Genomic DNA, 21313 nt, shown 5'->3' on the forward strand with positions numbered 1-21313 from the left:
TTCCCCCTGCCAATGCCTCCTCCTTCAGATTGGCTTCCTTTCTCAGCACCAGCAAGGAGCTCTATGCTCTTACGAGGCAGCTCCTGGACACACAGGAAGAGAAATCTCTTCTGCTTCTGGTCATGATTGAGCTTGGATATGATGCCCAGAATGATGGCAGTCACTTTTCAAGGCAGCTTGAAGACAAGGTGATACCAAGAATGGATGCACAGAGATTGGGAAAGCACCTGGTCCTTGATGTTGTGCTTTCCCACTTCCCCACGTTTGCTCAGGCCTTTCCTGCCACATGGAATGCCATCTCCCCATCTCAGTTTGTTTAAAACCTAGCCCGCGGTTCAAGGCTCAATTTCAGCACGTCTTCTTCCATGTTGCCTTCCCTGATCTCCCAGCAGAGGGGACTTCTGACCATCCAAACCCTCCACGGCGACATTCTCAGAATGTCTGCATCCAGATCGGACATCTTCCTGCATGCACTGAGGGCTTTCTAGAGGGCAGGGGATGTCTAGCCCATCTTCTGTCCTTCAAATGGAACTGTTTTATCTGGCAACCTCACAGGGAGGGGAGGGTGAGAGTGGCTGTCCCAGAGGAAGAAGGGTTTGGACTTTCACTGATGCTATTTGCCAACCTGAGAGAGTGTACACTAGAGGTGCTGGCCGCCATATTACTATGGGTCAATGGCTACAGCCTGGATACCTGAGAACATGTTTGACTAGGAATGTCTTCTCCACTCCCAAGCCACTCTCCTGCCCCAGACTCTGCCCATGGGGCCCAGGCAGGGGCACTGAGGTATGTCCCGGCCTTCTCTGCAGCCCTAGCCGTGGCTGATGGGAGCTGACAGGCGGCCTAAAAACACACAGCAGCCTGACGCCCCACTAATCTCCGCATCATCTGTGGGTGAATGTTTCCAACAGAAGTGGAGGAGACGATAAAAGGAGCAGTGTTCCTGCACGCAGCACTTTTAGTGAAACATGTTTGCATGGTGATCCACATCAACACAGTTTTAATATCCATAAACCCATGCCGGCAAGGATGGGAGCAGTCTTGTGCCAAAGCTCCTGGCTTTGCAAATGTTGTGGACTTAGGAGAGAGCGGCCAGTGGGCAAGAAGGCTGGCTGTCTTGCTGGCTGGATTCCTCTGGCATGCTGTGTGCCAAATGCGATGTCCATGCCACATGCCCTTGGGGGGTTTCCTGAAGCCTCTGGCCCAGCTCCTCAGAGTTGCCACACCTAGACAAAGGCTTATCCAAATAGCCACTCTTGGAGTTTGCGCCCAGGCAAAGTTGTTCCTCACCCAGAGTTAGAATTACAGCTTCCCACTGCTTGATTAATGGGTCTGACAGTCAAAGGACCCTGCTACCCAATGATGGTGTATATCCAAGGTGCCAGCCCACAGGACATCCCAGCCACGGCGAAGGGGCAGGAATGATCCAGGAGGCAGTACCTAGTCTGTCAGTCCTCCCATAATGTTCCAAGGAATGTTCAAGGAGCAGAAGTTGTTACCAAGAATAGGAAAACCTGGTCCCTGGTCTCAAGAAGCACAAATAGAACAAAACAAACAGGACAGTTACAGTACAGTGTGTATTATGGGAAGAGAATGGCTTGGTCCCTGAATTCAGGGAGTGGGTAGCTGCCCCCAGTGAGGTTATCAGAGAAGATTTTGGGGAGAGGGACATTTGGAGGATGCGCCACATTCCAATGTCGAGGAAGAGGGGTGGGGCTCAGTTGCTGAGGATGGGCAGCTACCAGTTGGGACCCTTGGCTCAGTGTGAATATTGGGTTGGGATCTGGGAGAAGGGATGGTGATAAGCGAGGAGAATTCCCAGCCCCAGGCTCTGAGGGTGGAAATATAGACTGTACCAGCAAGACTGTCACCTCCAACAGGAGCTTGTCTAGTTCGGTTCAGTTTGGACACCAGACTCTTTCCTGTAACACACAGGTAGGATCCACCTGGTCCAGGCATTGTATTTAACAGTGTCTAGAGGGAGAGGCTTTTTAGGTCAAGACTTGATGAAGATGACAAATGGTGTGGTTGGGAGTTACTGAACACAGAGTGCTATGGGGTTAACTCCCAGTGGCTCAGAGTGAGTTTATGTCAGCACCCAGACTGTCCTCACTAAGAAAGTGATGGTGGCCTTGAACTAGCAAAGCCTACAAAAGAGCTCTGATTTGGTCGGGGCAGGAGGTCTTGTCCCCCAAATTCTGCTGACCCTCTTTGGTCTCTCCTATGACAATTTATACCCAGATTGCAGCATCTGAAGGTATAGGAGGTTTATTAATTTATAATTCTTGAGCCCTGCTAATGAGGTTGTTTGAAGTTCCCTCAAGTATGGCATGATCTCAGGGAAGAAAGTGTTCAGGTTCCTGGGTCTGGGCTGGGAGGGGCACCCTGCATGGTAGGCTTTTTCCTAGACCTCCAGATCATTCAGCAGTACATCCCATCCCACCGCACTCTTGTTCCCACCCCACTAAGTGATGCCCATCTCCTGTGTCCCGCTCTGGGTGAGGGGAGGTGAGGGAGTAGGAGGATGGGGCTTGCAGAGCCCATTCTGAATGCTGACAGGGCACCTGGAGGTTCCAGGGACCTTCTGGGAGGAAGGGGAGGTCCTTTTCTGATTCTTCTTCAGGCACAGTTCAACCACCTGCCTCAGGGGAGGCTGGTGATGAGGGAGATCTGGGACCCTAGAGAACCCAGTAGCTTTTATTCCCAAGGGCAGGGAGACCCAAGAAACACAGCTCTGGATTTAATGCCTGGGTAACACCAACGTTAGCACAAAGTAGTTAATTAAAAACTGACACCAAGATAGTAATGTTTGAAAATTTTGAACTGGAAAAAGGATACTTCTTCTCAACCTCTAACAGGCAAAGTCCTCTCAGTAATAGACTTTCACTGATGCTCTCTCAACTCCATCATTTAGTTTTTCCATTTCCATAAAGACTAACATTTCCCAGCATCTTTCATTTTAAGGCCCTCCAAAGAGTTTATCATGATGTGAATTGTGGTACTACTTATGCTCAGTAGATGTAGAAAGAAAGTATTTGATAAAGTTCAGCATCCATTCATGATAAAAACCCTCAGCAAACTAGGAGTAGAAAGGAATCTTCTCAATCTGATAAAGGGTATTTACAGAAAAAAACCTATAGTTAACAAACAAACAAAAAAACCCAAACCAAACAAAAAACAAAAAATCAAAAAAACTCTGTAACATTATTCTTAAGGATAAAGTGTTGGACACATTCCTCCTGAGGTTGGAAGCAAGACAAGGGTGTCCATTATCATTACTTATTTCCCCTCTGTACTGAGGGGTCTGGAAAGCACAAAAAGACACAGGATTGGAAAGCCAAAGAAGATAGGTCTTTACTTGCAGATGAAATTACTGTATATTGGAAAATCCAGAAGAATCTATAAAACATTAATAATCGTTAGTATAATTAATAAGTACATTTGGTAAAACCACAGGATATAAAGACATATAAAATCACTTGTAATTCTATAATCAGTAACCAGCAATTGGAAAATGAAATTTAAAGAGTGATACTATTTTATAATTGCATCAAAAATTAAATATCTAGATAAGTCTAAAATGTATAAAAATGTGTAAAACCTTTAAACTGCAAAACAGTCCTGAGAAAACTTAAAGAAGACCTAAATAAATGAATAGATGCTCATGGATTGGAAAATTCAATATCTAACAATATGTCAGTTCTTTCCAAATTGATCTATAAATTCAATTCAACCCTAATCAACTCACCAAGAGAATTTTTTGATGTGAATATTGACAAATTGATTCTAAACTTTAAATGGCAAAGCAAAAGACCTGGAAGCCAAGCAATCTTGAAGAATAAGAACAAAGTTGAAGGATTTTCACTACCAGATTTCAAGATTTACTATAAAGCCACAGTAACTAGGACAGTGTACTATTGGCATAAGAATAGAAAAATAAACTAATGCAACAGAATAGAAAGACCCAGTATGTTGTTCCTTGATTTACAACAAAGGTGCCACTGCCATTTGGTGGTGGAAAGGATCATGTTTGCCAAAACTGTTGCTAAAGAAACTGTATATCTGTAGAGAAAACAAAAATAAAAACAAAAAATAAAAACTTGATCCCTACATCACACCATGTAAAATTAAGAAAGAGCAGCGACCCCAATGTGAAAGGTTAATCAATAAAACTTCTAGGCATCAACAAAGTGAAAAGGCAATCTACTGAATGGGAGAAGTATTTGCAAATGATATATCCAATAGGGCATTGATATACAAAATATTTAACAACGTTTACAATTCAACAGCAAAAAATCAAACAACCCAATTAAAAAATGGGTAGAGAACCTGAACAGACATTTTTCCAGAGAAGACATACAGATCGCTAACAGGCACATGCAAAGATGTTCAGTATCACTAATCATCAGAGAAATGCAAATCAAAACCACAATGAGATATCACCTGTCGCCTGTCAGAATAGCTATTATCAAAAAGACAAGAAATAGCAAGTGTTGGCAAAGATGTGGAGAAAAGGGAACCCTCATGCACTGTTGATGGAATGTAAGTTGGTAGAAACACCATGGAAAACAGTATGGAGTTTCCTCAAAAAATTAAAAATAGAACTACCATACAATCCAGCAATTCCACTCCTGGTAATTTACCCGAGGAAAACAAAAACATTAATTCAAAACAATATGTGTACCCCTATGTTCATTGCAGCATTATTTACAAAGATATGGAAACATGTCTCTCAATAGATGAATGGATAAAGAAGTTATGGTATGTATACAATGGAATATTACTCAGCCATAAAAAAAAACAATGACATCTTGCCATTTGCTACGGTGTGGGTGGGCCTAGAGTGTGTTATGCTAAGTGAAATAAGTCAGAAAAAGACAGATACCATTTATATGTGGAATATGCTTTCATATTCCACATATAAGTGCTTTCATATATATGCTTTCGTTTATATGTGGAATAAAAAACAAAATGAACAGACAGAACAGAAACAGATTCATAGATACAGAGAACAAATGGGTGGGTGCCAGAGGGGAGAGGGGTAGGGGGACAGGTGAAATAGATGAAGGGGATTAAGAGGTACAGACTTCCAGTTAGAAAATAAATAAGTCACAGGGATGTAATGCACAGCATAGGGAATGTAGTCAATAATAGTGTAATAATTTTGTATGGTGACAGATGGTAACTAGACTTATTGTGGTGATCACTTCATAATGTATAAAAACACTGAATCACTATGTTGTACACCTGAAATGAATATAATACTGTATGTCAGTTATAATTCAATAAAAAATAAAAATAAAGCTTCTAGAAGAAAATAGAGATTTTCATGATGCTGGAATAGGAAAAGTTTCTTAAACAGGACACAAAAAGCTCAAAAAAGCATATTTGTCAAAACAAACCCCAATATTTAAGCCTTAGATTGGGAGAAGATATTCACTATATATATGAAATATAACAAAGTACTTATATCTAGAATATATAAAGAACTCTTTTAAATCAATAACAAAAGACAAACAATCCAGTTAAAAAATGAGCAAGACTTGGGGATAGATATTTCTCAAAAGAAGGTCTTCAAATGGCCGTAAACATATGAAAAATTTGAACCTCGTCACTCATGATGGAAATGTGAATTAAAACCAAAATGAGAAAGCTCTATACACCCCCACCATGGCTAACAAACAAACAAACAAGCAGACATACAAACAATAATAACAAGTTGATCATTCCAAATGCTGGCAAGGTCGCGAAAACCTATACTGCTTGGTAAGAGTATTCATTGGTTTAGCTACTTTGGAATACTATTTGTCATTATCTGCAACAGCTAAGTATGCATACAGATGGCCAACAATTTTACTCTGAGTTATACATCCAAGATAAAGAGAAGTATAACAACATTCATAACAGCTTTATTCATAATAGTGCAAAACTAAAAAAAAAAACACCCTAAATATCCATCTACAAAGAGGATGGACAAGTAAATCAGAATATAGTCAGACAAGGGAACACCACACATCAATAAAAAGAGAGTGAAATTTTGATACACAAAACAACATGGATGAATCTCACAGATATTATCTTGAGTCAAAGAACGCAGACATAAGAGAGTGCATGCAGTATGATTTACATGAAAGTCAAAGAAGAAGATAAACTGCTCTGTGGTGACAGGTATAAAAATAGTAGGTAGCTCCAGTGGGACGGAGAGTACTAACTAGAATGGGGCATGAGAGAACTTTCTGGGATGCTGGAAGTGTTTTATATCTTGATCTGTATGGTAGCCCCAATGTGTAGACAAAAGTAAAAATTCAAGAATAATGGACTAATCCCAAGACTTGAATTTCCCATGACAAAACTCCAGTACGATATTTTTGGGGTGGTCCTCATGCCTGATCATTATTCCAAGTAGATGATCCCATATCCACTGAGAAGTTAGATTGTTTCTAATTATTACAGAGGTTCATTTTCTTGATTCATAGAAACACACTTCTAAAATGTGAATAGATAATGTCCAATTACACCCCCCCCACACACACACATAAAAAGGATATACAAATTTGTTCCTCCACCTCCTGTGTGAGAATTGGGTGGCTCTGGTTAGAATTCATAATGCCTGGCTTTGGGTTGAGCCACACGCAGGGCTCTTCGCAATATTCCTGATGGTGTCATCTCCGTGCATGACCAGCCCCTGAGTGGGAATGAAGAAGGCAGGACAGGAGTCAGACTCCATGGCCTGAAAATGCTTTCCTTATGTAAGTTTCAGATACCTGAAAGCTACACCACTCCTAACAAGAAAGTGAGGGCTGGGCCTCTGAGAAAAATGCCTCTGTGGGAAAGAAAAGCATTTTCTAAAAGGATAAGAATAAAGAATGAGGGCACCACCTTTGGGATTGGCATAGACTCAAGCAAATGAAGAGTTTTGTTTACGTGTTTAAAGATTTACTTGCTATCCTTTCAAAGAGAACATCAGAAATTTGACAGGATCTATTAAATTGAAAACTGCCTTATCCTTCAATTCAGGACTTCCATTTCTAACAATACTCACTCAAGGGTAGTCACATATATGCACAAGTATGTCCAGGGTTTGTTGGAAAAGTGAAAAGCTGGAAAACCCCTAAATTGTTCTTCAATAGGAGAATGAAGAAATACATTTTAATTTGTCCATATACTTGAATACTATGCAACTGTGAAAAATAATGGTGTTGAGGTATATTTGATGACATTTTTCTATGCCTACACCTTCTTGTGAGTAAGAAAGCAAGTTGCTGAGCAATGTTAGAGCATGTTCCGAAATGTGCAAACTATATAATTTATAGTGCAAACTATAAAAATGCTCCCAAATGTGCAAACTATATAGTTTATACTATTAATTTTAGTTTGCATATTTGGGAACATTCCCCAGTATTACTCATCAACTTCTTCCTCACAGTACATAAAACATGTGCACTAAAAATATCCGGTGTTCATGGTAATTGTCTTTGAGGGGTGGGGTCACAGGGGACTCACTTCCTGCCTGATCTGTTTCTACATCCAACGGATGTTTTACAAAGAGTGTGCATTATCATACTTTTGTAATAAAAAGCAAAAAAAAAAAATTAAGTCAGAGGGTGTGACGTGTCTAAGTTTGTTCTTCTTTCTCAAGATTGATTTGGTTATTCATGGTCTTTTGTGGTTCCATATGAACTGCAGAGGTTTGTTTTTTTTTTTTCTGTAAGAAATGGCTCTAGAATTTTAACAGGGATTACATTGAATCTATAGATTGCTTTGGGTAGTGTGGCTATTTTAGCAATATTAAGTCTTCCAATCCATAAACATGAGATATCTTTCCATTTTTTGTGTGTCCTCTTTAATTTCTTTCATCAATGTTTTGTTGAAACATCAGTACACAAGTCTTTCACCTCCTAGCTAGTTTTATTCCTAAGTATTTCATTCTTTTGGGTGTTATTGTAAATGATATCGTTTTCCTAATTTCCTTGTCAGATAGTTTGTTGTTAGTTTATAGAAATGTTAGTGTATGTTTATTTTGTATCCTGTAACTTTACTGAATTTGTCAGTTAGATCTAACAGTTTTTTTGGTGTTCTTTAGGGTATTCAATACATAAGATCATGTAATCTGCAAACAGGGACAATTTTACTTCTTCCTTTCTTATTTGGCTGCCTTTTATTTCTTTTTCTTGACTAATTTCCCTGGTGAGGACTTCCAGTACTATGTTGAATAGAAGTGGTGAGAGTGGGTATCCTTGTCTTGTTCTTAATCTTAAAGGATAGACAGAATGGTACTGGCATATAGACCAATGGAAGAGAATACAGAGCCCATAAATAAACCCACACACGTATGGCCAACTAACTGATCTTTGACAGCAGTGCCAAGAATACACAATAGTGAAGGGATAGTGTCTTCAACAAATGGTGTTGGGAAAACTGGATATCCACATATAAAATAATGAAATTGGACCCTTATCTTACATATACAAAAAAATCAACTCAAAATGAATGAAAGACTTAAACATAAGACCTGAAACTAAAAGTCCTAGAAGAAAACATTGGGCAAAACTTTCGTGACATTGGTCTTTTCAATGATTTCATGGATATGACACCAAAAGCAAAGGCCACAGAAACAAAATAAGCAAGTGAGACTACATCACACTAAAAAGTTTCTGTACAGCAAGGGAAATAATACAGGTGAAAAGGCAACCTATACAATGGGAGAAAATATTTGCAAACTGTATATTTGATAAGGGGTTAATCTCCAAAATATATAAGGAACTCCTACAACTCAATATATAAGCAACAAAAGTAAAAACTTGATTAAAAATGGGTTAAGGATTCGAATAGACATTTCTCTGAAGAAGACATACAAATGGCCAACGGTTACGTGAAAAGATGTTCAACTAATCAGGGAAGTGTAAATCAAAACCACAATGAGATATCACCTCACACCTTCAGGATGGCTATTATCAAAAAAAAAAGACAAGTATTGGTGAGGATGTGGAGAAATTGGAACCCTTGCACACTGTCGCTGGAAATGCAAACGGTACAGCCACTATGGAGGGTTCCTCAATATTTTAAAAGTAGAACCAGTAATCCCACTTCTGGGTATTTACCCAAAAGAATTGAAATCAGGATCTCGACAGGATATTAGCACTTTCATGTTTTCCACAGCACTATTCACAATGGCCAAGAAGTGAAAACAATCTAAATGTTCATTGACAGGTAAATCAATGAAGAAAACATGATATATACATACAATGGGACATTATTCAGCCTCAAAAAAGAAGGAAATTTTGCAATGTGTGACGACATGGGTGAACCTAGAGGACATTATGCTAAGTGAAATAAGCCAGTCACAGAATGACAAATACGGCATGATTCCACTTATATGAGGTATCTATCATAGTCAGATTCATAGAATCAAAGAGTGGAATGGTGATTGCCAGGGGCTTGAGGGAGGGGAAATGTGGAGTTACTAATCAACAAGCATAAATTCACAGTTAAGAAAGATAAATAAGTTCTAGAGGTCTGCCGCATAACATTGTACCTATAGTCAACAGGTCAGTCTTGTACACTTAAAATTTTGTTAAGAGGGTAGTTTCATGTTAAGTGTTCTTACCACAGTAAAAAAGCACACAACTTTTGTTTTTAAGGGACAAAAACAGGGGAAAACAGCATAGGTGGCCCCTCTTCCCCTCATCTGAGGTCTCTGGGGGTTGGGAACGTGGAGACCCTGGCCGATGACGTCTGACTGGGAGTGTCCACTTAGGTGGGGGGAAGGGTGATGGCTCCCTCAACCCCACCCCTACCATCCTCCCACCTACAGAGGGAAAAATAAGAACCAGAGGCCCCAGGCCCTCCCGGGAGGTCTGGTCCTGACAGCTTCTTCCTGGAACAATGAGCTGACACTGGATAGTCTGCAATCACCGCCAGTTATTCTTTCTGTCGCAGCTCAATCAGCTTGTCAGGGTCTGGGAAAGGCGGTGGGGTCGCTGGATGTGCAGGTTCTGGCTGGACAACCTCAGAGCCCCTAAATGCATTCCAGCTCCCCGGGTTCTGAGCCACTTGCTTTGCCTGCCTGTGTTTTAGAGGGATGTTAAAAAAAAAAAAAAAAGGTGGCCAACTGAGCGAGTTGGTTTCAATTTCCTTTGCCTAAAGATGTCATGTGTTGTGTTCATGCTGGTGGTCTCCAGCGCTCGGGTGGCTGCAGTCACATGCTCGTCGGGAGAGAAGGGGTGACTACTGGAGAATGCCCGCCTTGCACCGCAGTTTAGGCTTCCCTTTCCAGGGCTGATTTAAGCTTTCACGTCATTCTTCCCAAGTCTCCGTCGGCTCGTGCTGGTTGCTGGAGACAGCAGTGAAGGGACGCAGTCTCTACCCTCCAAGACCTCAAAGCTGAGTGGAAATGAGCATGCGCAATAGCAGGGGTGTGGGATAGTGGGATGGGAGGGAGGGCAGGTGCCTGCCTCTCTAGTTAGTGGGACAGAGCTCTGGCAGGGGCACAAGACTCCTAGGTTGTAGGCCTACATCTGCTACTTTTTATCCATCACTGTGCAAACTGAAACGGATCGCGTAATTTCTGAGGGCCTCAGTTTTCACCTATGTAAAGTGGAAGGGAACCCCCTGTTCTGGCAACCCTCTAGAACCATTAGGAGGGGCAAAAACCAGCTGTGAAGTTGCCTGGGAGAAGGGGGTACAGATGTGGCTTAGGTGCTGATGTTTACGTTTGTTCTGTTTGCTGCTGCCCGTGAACAAAAGGCTATGACTTTGCACTTGGAGAAACCATACCTTGAAGTTCTTTGTTTCTCTGAGTATACCCAGAGTCCCTCCAGATCCCCAAGACCACTGTCAACTCTAACACAGCCCTGTTGCCCTTCACGATGAAGGGATGGTTGGGTAGTGCAGGCTGGTGGCCCGGCTGTCCAGACTGAGCCCTCCTGGGAGCAACTGGTGCAAGCCCACTTGAGTTCAGGCTAGATGGTACCCACCACAAGGATGGAAGCTGGGCGCAGGGATAAGAAGGGGCTTTGCTGTTGTACAGAATGAGTCCTAGCCTATAAGTCTCATAGTTCATAGTAGAGCCTGTGTTTGTTTCCCTGTTCCTCTCCCTGCACCTTGGATGAGTATTAGAATGTCCCTGCCTGGATGTAGCAATATTACAGGAAGGTGGAGTTGGAGGGTCACAGAGTAAGCAGGGTGACAGGATGAGGGCAGAGGCATCCTGATAAGGGCGTGAACCTCAGGTCACAGGGCTCAAGAGGCAGGGGCTGGCTGTCCTCCCCAGGACACTATTCTCCAGCCACTGGAACCCATGCACTTGTTGCCCTACACTTTTCTCTCTCTTCTGGTCCCCCTGATGCCCAGATCCTCCCGGGTGTGGGTTTGGGAGAAGTATAAGCACCTAGGCACCAGGCGTGCTTGGGTCTGTGGGTTTCTTCTCTGATTCTGCCCCTTCACTTGGGGACAGAGCATCCCCATAGCATCAGGCAGGGACTTCTCCTGTCTTATTCTTTTGCTGCTGGAAGCTTCTCCTGGCTCATAATCTCTGTTTCTCCTGACTCCTGTCTGTGGTACCTCCCCCAGTTCAGTTCAGTTCAGCTTACATTCAGTTCATTGCACAGCTGTGAAGTGCCAGGGTCCTGTCCTGGGCCTGGGAGAGCTCTGCCTGGGATGTGTGGTGTGTGCGTATGTGTGTGTAGGGTGAGTATTTGATATTAGATATTTGATATTAGAACATAGTAGATCTACCCTGTCTTCCTTTTTACTGTGGAGGAATATTCTACATTATAGCTAAACTGCAGTTTTGGCCATTCTTTGTTCATGGGTATTTAGCTTGTTTCTGGGATTTTCATATTCACATAATGCTGCAGCAGCATGCCCGTATGTGCCCCCTTCACACACTTGCACGCAGGTGAATGGCTTGGGGCCAGGAAGTGAGAAGTGAATTCCAGGGATGCCCACGGCAAGTCACCCTCCCAAGCAACTGCATCAATTTACACGTACGTGAGCTGTGACTATCACAACCCATTTCCTCAGTTTCCATTTTCTCATCAACGCTTGACCTTATCACATATTTAAAATGTTGTCTGTAGAATTATGTCCTTATTTGCTTGCCCCCTGCACTCAGAGTCCCCTTGGGGAGGCTCTGAACTCCTCAAGGTCAGGGACTATTCATGTCTTGCTTAACTTTGATTCAGATTTTTTAAAAATTCCATTTTCTTTCTCAATTGATTTAGGAAGTTTAACTCTCATTTTAGTGGTTACTCTTGAAGTTTTAACAGGTACCTTTAATGCTTAAAGGTAATCACTCACCTTCCATCTTTCACGCCTTACTTATTTTTGTCCACTAATTCAGTTCCAAATTTTTCTCAATATGGCCATTATTATCATTTAATAGAATAGATGCTGTTTAGCTTTGCCTACATGTTTACTGTTTTCTTTGTTCCCAGTTCCTTCTTGTATACAAGATCTTCTTTCTTCTTTCGTTTTCCTTCTTCTTTTGGTCTTTTAGAGAAGGCATGTAGTTGTAGACTCAGTTCTTTTTCTGAAAAGCTATAGTCCTCTAATTCTTATTTTTACCCCAGCTCTATTGAGGTATAATAGACAATTTAAAATCGTACCTATTTAAGATGTACAACTTGATGATTTGATATACGTAAACACTGAAATATTCACCACTATCAATCTAATTAACATATCCATCGCATAGCTATTATTTTTGTGGGTGTGTGTACATGATAATAACACTTAAGATCTGCCTTGTTAGCAAATTTCAAATATACAATATTGTTAACTATAGGCACATTGTTGTACATTAGATTTCCAGAACTTAACTCGCATAACTGAAACTTTGCACCTCTTGACCAACATCTTCCCATTTCTCTCTCCCTCCCAGCCCCTGGTAACCACCATTCTACTCTCTGTTTCTATGGGTTTGATTATTTTTAGATTCCACCTGCAAATGAGATTATGCAGTATTTGTGTTTTTCATATGGCATATTTCACTTAGCATAATATCCCCTAAGTTTATCCATGTTGTTGCAAATGGCAAGATTTCCTTCTTTTTTAAGGCTGAATAATATTCCAGTGTGTGTGTGTGTGTGTGTGTGTGTGTGTGTGTGTGTGCTTCTCATGTCTTCTTTATCCATTCACCTGTTGACAGTACTATCCTCTTATTCTTGAGTGAGAGTTAAGCTGAGTTTAGAATTTTAGGTAGGTAGTTCTTTCCCCCAGCATGCTGAAGATGCTATTCCACTGCTTTCTGGCTTCCATTGTTATAGTTGTTGGTCTGCTTGTTGTTCTTTTATAAGTAATCTATCTTTTCCCTGTGGCATTTTATTTATTTATTTATTTCCCCCCCAACCCTCACTTTATTTTTTAAAATTTTTATTGGAGTATAGTTGATTTACAATGTTGTGTTAGTTTCAGCTGTGCAGCAAAGTGAATCAGTTATACATATACATATATCCACTCTTTTTTACTTCATTTCCCATATAGGCCATTATAGAGTATTGAGTAGAGTTCCCTGTGCCATACAGTAGGTCCTTATTAGTTATCTATTTTATATATAGTAGTGTGTATATGTCAGTCCCAATCTCCCAATTTATCCTTCCTCCCACTAACCCCCTGGTAACCATAAGCTTGTTTTCTACATCTGTTACTCTATTTCTGTTTTGTAGATAAGTTCACTAACCCGTTTTTTAGATTCCCCATAAAAGTGATATCATATGATATTCATCTTTCTCTGTCTGACTTACTTCACTCAGTATGACAGTCTCTAGGTCCATCCATGTTGCTGCAAATGGCATTATTTCGTTCTTTTTTATGGCTGAGTAATATTCCATTGTATATATGTACCACATCTTCTTTATCAGTTCATCTGTCAGTGGAAATTTAGGTTGCTTTCATGTCCTGGCTAATGTAAATAGTGCTGCAGTGAACATTGGGGTGCATGTATCTTTATGAATTATGGTTTTCTCTGGATATATGCCCAGGAGTGGGATTGCTGGATCATATGGTAGCTCTATTTTTAGTTTTTAAGGAATCTCCATACTGTTCTCCATAGTGGCTGTACCAGTTTACATTCCCACCAACAGCGTAGGAGGGTTGCCTTTTCTCCACACCCTCTCCAGCAGTTATTGTTCGTAGATTTTTTTGATGGTGGCCATTCTGAGCAGTGTGATGTGAGACCTCATTGTAGTTTTGATTTGCATTTCTCTAATAATTAGTGATGTTGAGCATTTTTTCATGTGCTCATCTGTATGTCTTCTTTGGAGAAATGTCTATTTAGATCTTCTGCCCAATTTTTTTGATTTGGTTGTTTGTATTTGATATTGAGATGCATTTCCCTGTGTCATTTTAAAAAGCTCTTTTCTATGTCTTCTTCAATTGTACTGTGATGTGTCTACATGTGAATTAATTTTTACTTATCCTGCTTGGATTTCTTGTGATTCCTACATCTGATGACTCATGTCCTTTTTCAACTTTGAAAAATTCTTAGCCGTCATTTCTTCAAAGATTGCCTGTCCCTAAATTGCATCTTCAGGAACTCCAATTAGACATAATTTAGACCTTTTCATTTTATCCTCCATGTCTTTTAGTGTCTCTTATATTTCTCATTTATTTGTATCTCTCTGCTACACTGTAACATTTCTTTAGACCTGTCTTCGAGCTCAGGAATTCTCCATTCAACTGTTTAACCAATCCATTCAATGATTTGAATATCCATTTTAAGAAGTTTTATCTATCTATCTATCCATCCATCTATTTATCTATCAAACCTGGTCATTTTTATTAGTCTCTGCTTGGGTTTCCAATTCCTTGTTTTACTTTGTTAAACATTTTAAACTTATTTATTTCATATTTTGTACCTAATCATTCCAGTGTCTCAAGTCCTTCTGGGTATAATTCTACTCCTGGTTGTTTCTGATGATTCCCACTTACTGTCCTTCATGTGTCTTACACCTTTCTGATTGCAAGCTCTATTGACCACTCTAAACCTGGAGGGAAACTTCGGGGCCTGAACTGATGGTGTGCTCCTCCAGAGGGAATCTGCTTTTGCCTCTGCCAGGTGCCAAAAAGCACTGCTGGTCTGGGACCACTTTAATTTCTTGACTTGGGTTTTCCTGGACCAAGCAGATAGTATAAATTTGACCCCAGATCTGTGGAGTTCAGAGCTATGGTTATGAATTATCAGCAACCTTTATTTTTCCTTTTCCCCACTTGGATCCAAGCCTAAGATCAAATCTTGGACCTAAGTTATCTTGTCTCCCTTTGATGGTGGGCAGATTTTTTTCTAGTTCATCTTTTCACTGAGGGTATAGCCCTTTAAAGACCCTCCTCTGTGTATGGGAGAGGAGCTGGGTAGGGGATCCAATCACACATATGCCTAAGGCCTTGTCTTAGGCCTTGTCTCCTCTGTTGCCAATAAACGCTGCCCTGAGATTCCAGTGTCCTGGTATCAGCAAATACCTGGGAGCTGCCCTGGTGCAGCACTGTCTCTCTAGGCCAGAGGCCTGTCTCCTCTTCACCTTTGACATTTGGAGAGTTCTCGTTTTACTCCAAGTTCAGCTCTGTATTTAAAAAGATTGTGTGATGTATTTCATCCAGTACTTATTTTTTAAAACCAGATATTTGTTTGTTTGTTTTTAGAATATTGAATCCATAATATGTCCAGTAACAGGAACCCTTATCAGGATTTTGAAGTAAGAGTAGGAGTTCAGTACTGACCATGCCACAGTCTAGCACTCAACCACTGCATCTGTAATTGTTTCATGTTGTGGACATGTTGCTCAGCCTCTCAGCCTGTTTTAGCTCTTTGCAAATTCCTCAGACTTGGTGCCTGGTTCTAGGACAAGATGGCTTCCTGCTACAGAGTGTTTGTGTGGCTCAGCCCGTGCGATCCCATCCCAGGCTTCTCTGCCTGTATTTCCACTATTGGCTCTATTACCATCACTATTGCAGGGGATGGTAAGTACGTGGCCCCTCAGCACAGGGACGTATCCTTATAGCTTGGCTGGCTGGCAAGTTTCTGCCCTCGCTCTGCATCCTCTGACTTTCTGAGACATGGACCTTAGCCTTAGGACCCTGTGCTCCTGCTGGAATGCCTGCCCTACCGCCTTCCCACACCTGGGAACCAGGCTAGAACCTGCTGTAGCACATGAGATGCATGCTTAGAGATTTGTTTTCTGGGACTGGCCCTTCTTAGAACCGTTCTAGAAAAGAGACCTGCTCATCGTCTATTAAGACTTTAGTGTGAACGAGCTTATCTGACACTTTAATGATGGTAACAGCCAGAGTGTATCAAGTTCCCACAGTGCAGTAAGTGATTTTTATTGAGACCCCATACTGAGAACAGAGATGCGGAAAGATGTCTCCATAGATCAAGATATGGCCTAGAGTCCATGGCTGGCCAAGGGGGTACTGGATGGGTTCTAAGGTGTGATGGGGTGTATGAGAGTCCTGAGGGCTTGGAAAGGGAAGTCATCACTGGCAGGGGAGAGGGACAGATAGACATTCATCATTCCGTCAGTCAACAAACACTCCTGGAGCACCTACTCAGTGCCAGGTGTTGTGCTGGGTGCTGGGGATACAGATAAGAATGAGGTCTGGCCTCAGGGAGCATAGATGGGCCTGGCTCAAGGCAGATCCCTGCACATCACACAAGAACATCTACCCTAGCCCCTCACTGTACAGATGAAGTAACTGAGGCCCAGAGAGGGGAGGGAAGTGCCTCCAGGTTGCACAGCAAGTGCTTTTATCACAGAGATAGTGAGGATGGCCATGAGGAAAGTGAATCTAAAGTGAGGGGGGCCCTGTATCTCTCCACGTCCCTGGAAATCACCTGCCCACTAGGTGACTTGGCCAGTCACAGACTCTACTCTTTCAGGGTCCTGTGTACCTACCTGTGGTAGGTACCTCTGTGGCTCCCAGAGACTGCTGGGGCTGGGGTGGGATGGGGAGCCCTCCATTTCCCCTCATTCCCCAGTCAGGGAAGGCTGCTGGCTGAGAAGTTCCTGCTGCAGCATGGGGAAAAGGGGGTCTTCTCTCTCCCACCCCATCAGAAACCCATGGGACAGAGCCGACTTTATCAGACCCCAGCTGTGGCTGCCTTGGGCTTGCTGGGAGGTGCTGGGCCTGGGAGCAAGGCTCAGGACGGGCTGACACAGCCGAAAGGAGATAATTTCAATCTGCAGCCTCAAGATTGAGGGAGAAATGTAAACACGGGCTGCTGGGCTAGCAGCCATGAGGATGGAGGGGCAGAGGGCACCCTGCTCGCTAGCCCTTCTTGCCGAGCTCACTTTGAGGGGAGCTCCCATTGATTTTCCATGACCTGGTCCTTCACAAGGATGTGAGGGAGCAGCTGCTTTGGCTCCCGAGGTCCCTTTGGGCCAGTCTCTCCACCAGTTAGCTTAAGTGGGGAGGGTCCTGGCCAGACAACCCTAGCTGTGTTTCACAACTAGCTGTGGGACATCCTTCCGCAAGGCACTTGATTCCTCTACACCTCAGTTGCCTCATCTGCAAAATGGGGATGAGGAAACATCCCCCAAACAAAACACAAAAGAGACTGTCCCTTTATTCAGAGCTGAGAGTGAAGCTTCAATGAGATAACGTGGCTCAAGTGCTTGACACTGGTCCTGGCACAGAGAAAACGCTCAGAGACAGTAATTAGTTATTGGTTGTGGTGGTTGCTATCGTTAATTAATTAATTTGACCCAGTTCAGCCTGGGTCCATCTCCCTGCCTCCTTACCCCCTCACATGGCTAACTCATGCTCAGCCTTCAGTATATAGGTGTTCTCTCCTACAAGAAGCCTTCCCTGATTTCCAAGTCTTGATCATCTCTCTCCCCACTCCCTCCACTGACCACTCACCCCCTTCCCATGCTTCATTATAGCATTTATCAGAGACTGTTGTCACCATCAGTTCCTTGCTCTGTGCCTGAACCCGGCTATGTGCTCCTCAAGGCAGGACTGGGCCTTTTCCCATCTCTGGTTCTTCAGGACCCGGCACACAGTAGATGCTCATTAGATGTTTTCTGAATGAATGAATGATTGTGAGTTTTAACCATACCCCTGATGCTCAGGCACTTTGGGCTGCCCCTCAGAGTGTGGGAAGGGAAGTTCTCAGCCCATGACTGAGAATCAGTGATGAGGAAATCACAGGTCAGCACTGCAGATTTCTGTATATGTGGGTGTGTGATGATGATCACTGACATCTACTGAGTACTTACCGTAGCTGGACACTGTTAGGAGCTCTTTAGGTGGATTTAATCTTCAGCCCACACCTATGGGATGCAAATATTATTTTTCCCATCTTGCAGATGAGGCTCAGAAATTTTTCCCATTTTGAAATAGAGGCTCAGAGTGGTTGAATATTTTGCCTAAGATCACCCAGCTTGTAAATGTGGGTGCGGTCAGGATTTGAACCCAGGTGGAGAACCTCCAGGGCTAATGCTCCCGGCCCCTCACCCTACGACCCCCCAGGCCTGTGAGTGGCATGTGGCCAGGTGGGCACACCCGTACACGACTGTGGCAAATCTCTCCTGGGTAGCCCCTTTCATCCTGAGTGAGCTGTAGCTCCGAGCAGGCCTTGTTGCTGGGAGCGGCAGAAAGGAAGGAGCTGCAGTTTCACGTCCAAGTGACAGAACAAGGTAGGCTAGAAGCCTTATTATTCACGTGAAACCGTGAATAATAACCAGCGGGGCCTGAGAAGCCATCCGCCTGCCTCTGGGGACACCTAGTGAGGTGGGTGGGTTGGGAACCCTCAAGCCTGCAGACGTGGGGACTGCTACGGGTCTGAGAAGTCACAGCTTGATACCACATATTTATTTACTGGCTAATTTTCACATTTTTTAGGTACTGTATCTCTGGGGACCCCAATGACGTGCTAAGAGGCACAATTCTTCAAGCTTTCGTTCTGTTTGTTTCTTTTTTCCAAGCTATGGTCAGAATGATTTTTAGGAAATTGGTGAATGCCTTTTGGGCAGAGGAGAGGTGCCCATGTGTCTTTGGGGTGCCTCTGTTTGGGTGTATAACTGTGTCACAGTCAGGAGCACCTCTGTGTGTACCTCGCTCCACATCCCCTGGCAGGGGCTCTGACTTTATTACTCAGGAAGAAAGAGGCTTCCTTGACGTTGATTATCATTTGTCTGTTTGACGAGTGTTCCCTAAGAACTTGCTGTGTGCCAAGCCTTGTGCTGGGCACTAGGGATGAAATGGAGAACGAGACCCAGGTCCTGCCCTTAGGAGCTGACAGTTTAGTGGGAGAGGCAGGCCAGGAGATGGATGATGACCGCCCGGATGGAGAGGGCTGTGCTGGCGGGGCGTCCAGAGGGCACACTGCGGAAGAACTCCTAACGCAGCCTGGAGAGAGAGAGCTTCCTGGAGGAAATGGCAACTGGGCTGGGTTTTGAAGGATGCATTTAAGTGGGAGAATGCTTTAATGGATTGTAGAGAGTATAAATGCCAGTAGGGAGAGAGGGTCAGGGGTGTTCAGGAAACTCTAAGTAGTTTGGTTTGGATGGAGAGTCGTGTGTGTGTGTGTGTGTGTGTGTGCATATGCGTGTTTGTGTGTGTGTTTGTGGATGTCAGTGTGTGTGTGTGCATTTGTATATCAGAGAAGGAAGTGACTGCAGAGTTACACTGAAAATTTACATGTTTTCTGTGAAAAACTTCTATGAAGTATAGTGTATGAAGAACATTTAATCATTGACATTTTAGTGTGAACAAGTTTCTATGTTTCTCTCTTGAAGAAGCTTAGACCCTTGAATGAGAACGGGTGCCGAAAGACAGGGCAGGACACCCAGTTCACAATCAGTCACTCTCCCTACTCTGTCACATTCCATGCAACTCTCAGAATCATCCTGGAACCTGTTGATATATTCAGCCTGTATCCCCTCCGAGAGGTAATAATCTTGTCATCTGCCCCGCACTGCAGGAAGCTGAGAAATCTGATATTTGTCCCACACTCACCCCTGGCTAACCCTGTGGGGAGGAAGGGACCCTCCTCATTCAGAGGCGTGGCTTGGGCAGGCCCTGAGGGGCCAGAGCCTGGCTCGGAGGGAGTGAGGGCAGGGCTGGGCAGGCTGCTGGCCAGACCACCTGGGCCCAGCCCCTGCTCACTCTCCCTGTGCCCAGACCTTGCCATGATCCCAGCTGTGGTACCCTCCTTTGGACAGATTAAAACCATAGATCACCCCATTCAGAGAAGGCTCCAATAACCCAAACCATGGAGGGTCCAGAGAAGGGGGTTGTGAACTGTGGGGTGAAAAGTGCACTTTGTGGGGGGGGGGAGAGGAAAGCGCTGGGAAGAGCTCTTGTGTCAGTGGTGGGTGTGCTGCCTGCAGAGGGCCTCAGGGTAGACTTGTCCAATGGGGCTGCCACCTGAGCAACAGAGCCCCAGGCCTCTCTACCCACTGGCCACTGGATTGGCTAACTGGCCAACTGCCTGGTAGGCCAGCTCTGGACAACACTGGTGGACCCGCTGCAGGCAGGTCTCTGGGTGGGGACTTGTAGGTATACAGCCTCTTGGAAGTAGCAGAAACAAAACCTCTCCAGCATGGAACTGGTTCGGTCAGGACCTGCTGGTTTGAGCTCCTGGGATGGTAAGTCCTCTCTCAGAGCAGAGCTGAGTTTCTGAGGCAGCTGGGGCTCAAGGCCAGGCCCTGAGCCACTGAGGGCAGGGACCTGAGGGTGAGGACTGTGGACAGTGTGTTCCTGGCCAGCCAGGGCACCTGCTTGCTGGGGACACAGTGGAGGGTTCACTGTCAGGTGGGACCATTGCAACTCATCCATGAAGAAACTGCTTTGGGTTCTATATTTTATAGGATACCTGTGCACTGTCCCTTTTCATCCTAGAGCAAGCCTCAGTTGAATTAAGTCACTCCGAAAGGGGACTTGCCCAGGGCACAGCTAGGAAGTTGTGAAGGCAGGTTTTGAACCTCGGCCTAAACCCATTGCCACCCCATCCATTGTGAGTCTTTGCTTCTAAGGGTCATCTGCAGGCGTTCAAAGCCTGGCTGGGCCACTTTTATGCAGAGTGAACTTGGGCAGATGACATAACTCCGCTGTGCCTCAGTTTCCTCATCTGTCAGGATATAACACTGATCTATAGGATCCCAGTGCGGCCCCACGAGGTAACACACGTGAGAGCCTGAGGGAGGACCGGGTGACTGTAACTGCTCACCAGTGGTGGCCGCCAAGGCTGTCGGTGGTCCTGCTGAGGTCATCCCGGATGGCGGAAGAGCACGTTGGGGGCAGATGTGGCCTTGAGCACCCAAGGCCTTGGACCGGGGAGTGCAATGAGCCTGGGCTTTTGGGCCTCCCA

This window comes from Eschrichtius robustus, chromosome 6 (assembly GCF_028021215.1).
Source record: "Eschrichtius robustus isolate mEscRob2 chromosome 6, mEscRob2.pri, whole genome shotgun sequence".
NCBI lineage: Eukaryota > Metazoa > Chordata > Mammalia > Artiodactyla > Eschrichtiidae > Eschrichtius > Eschrichtius robustus.